Source organism: Meriones unguiculatus, chromosome 4 (assembly GCF_030254825.1).
Source record: "Meriones unguiculatus strain TT.TT164.6M chromosome 4, Bangor_MerUng_6.1, whole genome shotgun sequence".
Classification (NCBI taxonomy): Eukaryota; Metazoa; Chordata; class Mammalia; order Rodentia; family Muridae; genus Meriones; species Meriones unguiculatus.
This window is the reverse complement of record NC_083352.1, coordinates 62027332-62036300: the sequence shown is the minus strand read 5'-3', so window position 1 is coordinate 62036300 and position 8969 is coordinate 62027332. Positions and strand designations below refer to the sequence as shown.

Here is an 8969-nt window from a genome sequence, read left to right as displayed (position 1 = left end):
CGCAGGCCTTTAATCCCAGCACTCAGGAGGCAGGGGCAAGTGGATCTTTATAAGTTTGAGGCCAGCCTGGTCTACCGGGCTAGTTCCAGGATAGCCAGGGCTACACAGAGAAATGCTGTCTCAAAAACTAAGATAAAAAATTTAAAAATAAAATAAAATGCAGCTATTTTTAAAAACCATATTCTCTGACATGTTATATTTTGCTAGTATGCTTCATCAGCTGTTTCCTGGAACAAATTTTAGAACTGTCTACAAGTCCCAGTGAAAGATTCCAGTTGTGGGGTTGGTGACACAGTCTGGCTTTGCTCTGATTTGGGGTGGGCAGCCTCTCTTCTCTAGCACGTATCTTCTTCCCTACAGCACAGTTATTGTTGCTGCTGTCATCAGCCCCTGGGGCTAATGGTCCTGTGATTCACCCTCATAAACATGCTAGATGAAGATAAGCTTTATTGCACCCCTCAAAGTCAACAAAGCTCTGCTCCCAGGGAATCTGTGTGTTACTACCTACCTCAGATGCCCGAAAGACCGAAAGACCGTCTGAGTACAGACTGTGAGTCCTTGAAGTTTGGGTGTCTGCCTTGGAGAGAGGTGACAGCAGCTGTGCTCAGAGCAGAGAGAAGACAACCTGTTTATTCCACAGAGAACAGGGAGCAAGCCAGAGGGCAGTGGAGAGAAATCACTGGCCAGAGGGAAACACTAAATCATGCCAACATTTTTCTACCTCTAGGCAAGCAAGTCTCTTTAAAGCCACTTCCTGTCAAGGTTACTGTGACAGAGAGGCCTGTTTTACCCCAAGTGCCATGGATATTCATATTTGATGTTAATGTAACATTATTGGCTAGGTGCCAAGTCACTCAGGAACCTGTGAGGAAACATAATGGTGGCTCATGATAGGTCGTCAGTTTTCTAACAGATCCCAATCCTGGAGCTTGTATTTCTTTTATGAGTGAAGGAGGAAAGTTGTCCTAGTCAAAGAGACTTTTTAATAATTATATACACATAAAACAATCCATAAAAATCTCTTGTTTTTGGCATGATTCCATCCTGTGTGTCTGTTCTGAGGAACAGTAGGTAGTTTTCTCTGTCTGACTTCTCTCACACCAAAGTGCATGCCTCTACCTCATGGAAGACTCGATGTTCATGGACATGAGACCTCTTAGGCCTCAGAACTACCTTTTCAATTGTGAACTCAAGGCTGACAAAGATTGTCACTTTAAAGTGGATAATGATGAAAATGAGCACCAGCTATCATTAAGAATGGTCAGTTTAGGGGCAGGAGCAAAAGATGAATTACTCAATGTAGAGGCAAAAGCAATGAACTGTGTAGACAGTCCAATGAAAGTAACACTGGAAATGTTGAAAATGTCTGCACAACCAACAGTTTCCCTCAGGGAAACTAACCAAATAACCTTTGGCCTTAAGGTTAAAGTGTGGCTCAGGCCTGTGCACATTAGTGGATAGCTCCTAGAACCTGCAGAGGAAGATGCAGTCAGAATATGAAGATGAGGAGGATGCAAAACTCATAAGCATATTTGGACATTATCTGTCCCTGGAAGTGGTAATATAGTTCCACAGAAAAAAAAAACTTGATGATGATGATGAAACTGAAGAAAAAGTTCCAGTGAAGAAATCTCTTCGAGATACCCCAGCCAAAAATGCACACAAATCAAACCAGAATGGAAAACACTTAAAACCATCAACACCAAGATCAAAGGGCCAAGAGTCCTTCAAAAAACAGGAAAAAAAAAACCCTCCTAAAACACCAAAAGGACCTAGTTTTGTAGAAGACAATAAGACAAAAATGCAAGCAAGTATAGAAAAAAGTGGCTTTCTTCCCAAAGTGGAAACAAAGTTCATTAATTATATGAAAAATTGCTTCTGGATGACTGACCAGGAAGCTATTCAAGATCTTCAAGATCCCTGCAGAGTCCTGATGAGACCTGATAGGCTAGGGTCAGATGGAAGGGGAGGAGGACCTCCCCTATCAGTGGACTGGGGGAGGGGCATGAGAGGGGATGAGGGAGGGAGGGTGGAATTGGGAAGGGACAAGGAAGGGGGCTACAGCTGGGAGACAAGATGAATAAATTGTAACTAATAAAAAATAAGTGAATTTAAAAAAGATCTCTGGCAGTGTGAGAAGTCTCTTTAAGAAAATGGTTTAAGCCAGACAAGGTGGCACACACCTGTAGTCCCAGCATTCGGGAGGCAGGGGCAGGCAGATCTCTGTGAGCTTGGGGCCAGCCTGGTCTACAAAGTGAGTCCAGGACAGCCAAGGTTATACAAAAAAAAACCCTGTCTCAAAAAAACAACAAAGAAACAAGAAGAAGAAGAAGAAGAAGAAGAAGAAGAAGAAGAAAATGGTTTAAACAGTTTGAAATATTCAGTTTTACTTCATTTCTGTGACAGTTGATACCTGGCTATCCTTTCTATAATGCAAAGTGAGAACTTTCCTTACTGTGTTTGATAAACGCTGGCCAGGTGCAATTGCCAAGAATTTATTGTCAAAAAGCCTGTTTAGTTTTCAAGGCTGGAACTCCACCCCTTGTTTGTTTTTAAGTACATATGGAATGTTCTGCTAGGACATAGTAACAGTGGTGGTCAGATGTGGAAATGGTAGGGAGACAAAAATATGTGTGTAAGATAAACTCAGTATTCTAATAGAATTTAAAAAATTAAAATCAAAACCAACCAAACCAAAAAACCTCTTCAGTGGGATCTTTCTCTAAGCCAGAGAACAAGGCCTGTGTCTGGGAACTGGTCCATTAGTGATTTAGCAGCTCCCTCTCTCTTGGATTAGTGGGTGATGAGAATAAAGAGGACAGTACACAAAATACAGCAGTGGATGAGAGGGATAGGAAAGAGTACTCAGGACGAGTAGCAATTCTCCATCTCCGTTACTTTCTAAGCTTGCCATAGTGCTTTGGTTCCAGAGGAGTATATTTAGGAAGCTTCCAGTTCTCGTCAAAAGCAAAGCAATTCATTCACTCAGGGAATGCTGATCCTGTGTTCAACAGCCATGAGAGCTCTATGGAGGCACACAAGAAGACTTATGTATCAAATGAGGGATGGGGCTGGAGAAGTTTTCCCAAGAGCAAGCTACAGAGGATGGGATGTGCAGGATGAGCAACAGCCAGAGTTTTGCAACATATTGAGGCAAAGCTGTTCTGAGCAGTAAGAGTAGCTGGCCATGTGAAGGCCTGGGTGTGAGAGAGCATGAATGATCTGGGGGAAGCTCAGAGTGACAGGAGCTTGCAGTGTAGAGGGGGTCATACGGATACTGGTGGACAGATGGGCAGTCTTCTCAAGCCCTGCAATACCTTGTAACCAGTAGAAATGGCTCCCAGAATCAGTGTTAGCACAGATAATCTCTTTGCTTTACATGTGTTGACCATGCCAACCTCAGGAAGTGTAGCGTTGTCTCCCCCCTTTAAAGGTGAAGAAGGGGGGCCCCAGTGAATCTATGTGATCTGTGTTTATAATCATTGTTCTGATACGCTCTCACCAGAGCCATTCTCAAGACTAACTGAAAGGATGAAATGATGTGATTTAGATAGAACTGCAGAATTCTTGGTCAAAACTAGACCTTTCTCAAGCCCACAGAGCCACCATGCTTTATGACTAAAAGATTGTTCACAAACATTTAGAATTTAATGAATTTAAATGCCCTACTATGCTCATTTACTCCTGATTAATTTAGCATTTGGTAGTTAAGTAATTACCAAAAGTTAAAACTGGTATAGGCTTTAAGAATAAAGCAATGAATAAAGCATATGAAAATATTTGCCTTTACAGTGTCCATGTGTCCCTTGAGGACATGATCAGAGTATGTTAAGAGGAAGACAAGCTCTATAGAACAGCAGGCAGGCAGGGCTTCTACATCGCGGGACTGTAAAGTATATCATTCTTATCTACTTCTTCTATGTGTGCATACTTAAACATATTTTCTTAAATATTTACTTGTATTTTGTATTTATCTTCATGAAAGAGGATATAAGCTAATTTTTTCTAGTTTTAACTCTATAATAATTTTTTTCTTTTTTGGTCAAGGACAAGTGAATACAAATGTAATTGAGAGTGAAACTGTTAAACCCTAAGCAGAGTTACAGAGCTTCAGAGTGGCCGTTCTAATGGTGGAGCTCGAGATGTATAGAGTTTGGGATGGCACAGATGTTTAACGGGCTTCCTTAAACTAGCTGTGTAATGTTAGTTTGTGAGTTACCCAGAATAAAATGAATCTTTTTAAGATAAAAAATAAGTTATATGGCAATTATAGGTCATTTCTGTATTATATATAATGAGCAGATAATAATATATGCTAATGTTATACTCAGGAGAATAAAATTATTCTAATTATTAAGATTATTAGCAAATAATCTTAAAAGAAATATTTTCTATAACTCAACATCTAAAGGATAAAACTAGCCATTAATTTTTAGATTTATTTGTTATCTCAATATTTAATTTAATTCTAAGTCAACAGAAAAAGAAGATTAGGATAAAGAACATCAAAATACATGGTCCAAATTTGTCTAGATTCAAAATCTCTTATGTTTACTCATATGTGAACAATAAATTTAGTTCTGTTGCTGCCATTAGTTTTCAGAACGCTCCTCAGTATAGACTGTTTTCATAGTTTGTTCCTGTTCTGGTTAAACCTACTATTTGTTACGAAAATTCTCCTTTCTTCTGTATCTATGTGGCAACATTCAGCCCCCAGCCAGGCTGTAGCAATGCACACCTTTAATCTCAGCACACAGGAGGCAGAGGCAGGCAGATATCTATGAGTTTGAGGCGGTGTGGTCTACAGAGCAAGTTCCAGGCCAGCCAGGGCTACACACAAAAACCTGTCTTGGAAAAAAAAATAAATTTGAGCTCCCTGTCAGTAATTGAGGCAGAGGCTGGGCTACTGGATCAAACAATGACGTCTTTGCTCAGTCTGAAACCCAGGCGGAAAGGCCTGTTCTCCACCAAGACATCAAGTGACCCAGGCTTGGTCGACCTGGATTCACCGTTGTGGTCATCTTCAAGGCTGCCTCGCTGGCACAGCGCCTGCATCTCAGTGTGCAGGAGGGGGAGAGAGTAAAATGCAGACCATTTTCCATGTTAAAGTTTGAGGCCCACAAGGTGCTCTTCGAACTCTTAGTCTACATTTAGCTGAAAAGGAACCTGGGGGTGAGGGGGGAATCAGAGTCTGGGAAGCCAATTGCTTAGCTAAAACTTGAGGTTATATTCACAGAAGGAAGAAGAGGGTGATGGATGTTTAGGGACTGTTCTGGCTGTTCTCAGTTGTCAGCTGCACTTGAATGAACTACCATCTGGAAATGGAGCACATACCCATGAGAGGTTTTCTTCTTGGTTTGAAGTGGGTGAATCCATTTTTAGTCTGGACCTTTGATACAACTTTAATCCAGAGCTTGAGGATCGAAGACACACCTTTGATCTGGGCCACACCTTCTGCTGGAGCCTATGTAAGGACATGGAAGAAGGCTTCGCTCTTTGCTTACTTGCTCTCACATTTCTCGCACATCCATTCCCTCACTGGCAACAGAGCCTACGTCTTTGGGATTCCAACATGTACTGAAGACCAGCTAAGACACCCAGCCTTGTAAGACTGAGCAACTACTAGATTCTTGAACTTCTCATTCACAGCTAACCATTGTTGGATTAGTTGAACTACAGCCTATAAGTCATTTTAATAAATTCCCCTTATATATTTGTATATGACATATATCATAAGCAATTCAACGTATTAATGTAACCATATCCTTGGTCTCTTTCATGGCATTTACTCTGATTTTTTTCTTGATAGAGCTTTTCTAGATTTATCTTAATATAATTTTAAAATATTTTTTAAAGTTCTATAAAATACCTGTGATACTAGCTGGTTATAGTGGTACATGTTTATACTCCCACACATGGGATGCTGAGATAAGACTATTGAGAATTTCAGACCAACCCGTGATATGAAGCAAACATCTTGTCTCAAAACAAACAAACACAGGACCCAATTTCCATGAATGTGGGCTTTCATCTCAGAAGTTTCATATGATCCTTCTATTTTTTTCAATGCCAGTCTTAACTGACAAATTAGTAAAAACAAAAACCAGAAACTGGGCCCAGTGAGAAGGCTCAGTGGGTAAAGGCACCAGCTGCAAACCTTGATGAGCTAAGCTGGATCCTACAAACCCACACGGTGAAGGAAGGAACCAACCCCCAAAGTTGTCCTCTGACTTCTATCTGTATACTATGGTGCATGTACCCGCACACATACAAAGTAGATCAATAAATGTTACACAAAAGCAGAAACATAGTGCCTTAGTACTAGACTGTAACCTTTTCTCTGTTATCGCTTGAAAGTAAGATATGTTTATTTGGTTGGTTTCTTTAGAGTATAAAAGTCACAACACTAAGAGGTAGCTAGTTATAGCATATAGTTACAGCCCAAAACGACCTTAAAGAGTAATTGAATTTATTCCTTTATTTGATTGGTAGAAGAAAAGCCCACATCATCAACAAAATTATATTAATTCCCTCACAGCTAGTTAAGACTGGATTAAGACCCAGATTTTCCTGACTTTGGTGAGGATTCTTCCTCTGTGTTCTATAACCTCTCACTGACTTGGATCTCCTCATAGATTTGATTCCAGGCATTAGGTGGCTTAAGCAATACCCCGTGTCTTCTAAGTTATATGAAAAAGAAGTAACCGCATTCAGAAACAATCCAGCAGCGCGCAGCTGTGGAAGGCGTTTGTTTGAGTCATGTTTCAGAATGTCTGTGAAGGGAAAGAACACACGGTGCCGCCGGACGGGCTCACTCACCTTTTCTCATCCTGAGGGGTTATTTGTTCCTTCTTTGCCAAATGCCATTCCTGCTTTCTGACCAACGCCTGGCGTGCTTCACCACAGAGAGCTATTCTTGTCAACAGCCTGTGCATACAAATAAAAAATCAAACAGGAAAGGCTTGACCCTATCTTTTGAATTGTTTTGCACTTTGATATGAAATATATCGATATCATAAGTTGATATTATGCAACATATTTTATTTTTGCTTTTGTCCTTCTACTCTCTTTGAAAAAATTTTAAATATAAAACCAAGACAGAATAATAATGGTCACATGCCCATGACTGGACTGAAGGGACATTTAACATCTCACTGTATTTTCCTTGCTGGTTTTGTTGTCTCTCATTTGTTTCTTTTGTTTTTTAAAGCTATGACATTACAGATACCTAACAAAACTCCATGTCATTCCTCATCCCTTCTATTTCTTGCTTTTCTTCAACCCCTCCAACCTCTCTAGAAAGCACCACTGATAGCAACTGAAAACAGTGACTTAAAATTTGAGTTGTACATTTATCCAGTTTACTGAATTGTTGTTTTGCATGTGTGACATGGCATTCTAACAGTGGCAGGCTGTCTCAGAGCAACTTAGGGAAAAGAGAGTTTGTTCCATCAGTGTGTAGTTCATCTTCTAGGGAAGTCAGGGCAGGGGCTCAAGGCAGGGACCTGGAGGTGGGAACTGACACAGATGCCAGGAAAAAGTGCCGCTTACTGGACTCCTCCTCATTGCTTGACAAACCTGCCTTCATACCACCCAGGACCACCTCGATAGGGATGGCACCACCCACAGGAGGCTGGGCCTTCCCACCTCGATCACTAACTCAGAAAATGCCCCACAGGCTCACCTACAGGCTGTTCTTAAGGAGTGTCTTCTCAGTTGCGGCCCTCTCAGATATATCTAGGTTTGTATCAGCTGGCAAATAACTAGCCAGCAGCCTGTAAGCTGTCCGCAGCCCTCTGCACCTTTCTTTTCTATTTATGGTGTCCGTGTTTCCAGACCGAGTTTCTTTGTGTATCTCTGGCTGTCCTGGAATTCTCTCTGTAGGCCATGCTGGCCTGGATTTCAGAGATCTTGCTGCTTCCTCCCAGGTGCTGGGATTAACAAAAAGCATGTACCACCTGGCCTGGCTTGTGCTTATGTTTTAATGTTGAAATATACTCTGCATAATTTCTTAGATATTACAGTATAGTTGGCCTATATTTACCTTTGCTTTATTCCAACGTATCAGCATGATGAAACTTGCTGTATGTGAACACATTTTAAGCAGTCTTTTCATACAATTTTAATCTAACCTGGGTACTAAGGTTTCAACTTTTCTGCATCTTCCTTGAGACTAGTAGCATCAAAATTCTTTTATAAAAGGTTTTACTTTTAAAAATATTTATTTATATCTTTTAAGTGTGTGTTTTTGTGACGTAATCCTGCAGAAGAGAGTGTTGGACAGTTGTGAGCTGTTGAGTGGGTGCTGGGAACTAACCCCAGGTCCTCTAGAAGAGCAGTCAGTTTTCTCACCCCCTGAGCTGTCTTTCAATCCCCACATGTAATTATTAATCTTTGACATGTTAGGGATAAGGTGGTGGTTCCCTGTAGTGTGTGTGTGTGTGTGTGTGTGTGTAACATACATGCATGAAGTGTATGGACACTACATGCCAGGGCTCAATGTCAGGTGTCTTCCTCAACTATTTCTGCACTTCATGTATTTTAAAATATTTTACAAATGATTTCAAAGCTGTTTTTATTCACGCGTGTTTGTATGAGTGTATGTCGCAGGTATGTGGGTCCGAGCAAAGGTCAGAAAAGGGTAACAGGTCTCTCCCTGGACCTGGTTACAAGTGGTTACAGGAATTACAGGTGGTTGTGAGCGACCTGACACAGAAGCTGGGAAATGAAATTTTGGTCCTCTGGAATAGCAGTAATCACTCTTAACAACTGAGCCATCAACAACCCTGTGTTGCTGTTTGTACAAAGCTCTTTCTCTTCAGCCATGTCCTCATTACCCCCACCCTGCCTCAGCTGGATCTATGTGGAAAAGTCTCCCAAATGTGTTTTCTGGTCATCTGCCTCTAAGAACATTTCGATCTTCAAGGAATATTGAGTCCACAGTCAGAGCCCTTGCTCTGGGTGGGTTA

General features: G+C 41.0%; 1 pseudogene; it reads left to right on the top strand.

Annotated features, from left to right (window-relative positions):
- Positions 1-1122: 1122 nt before the first annotated feature.
- LOC110557638 (nucleophosmin-like) lies at positions 1123-2410 on the top strand (annotated as a pseudogene).
- Positions 2411-8969: the final 6559 nt, after the last annotated feature.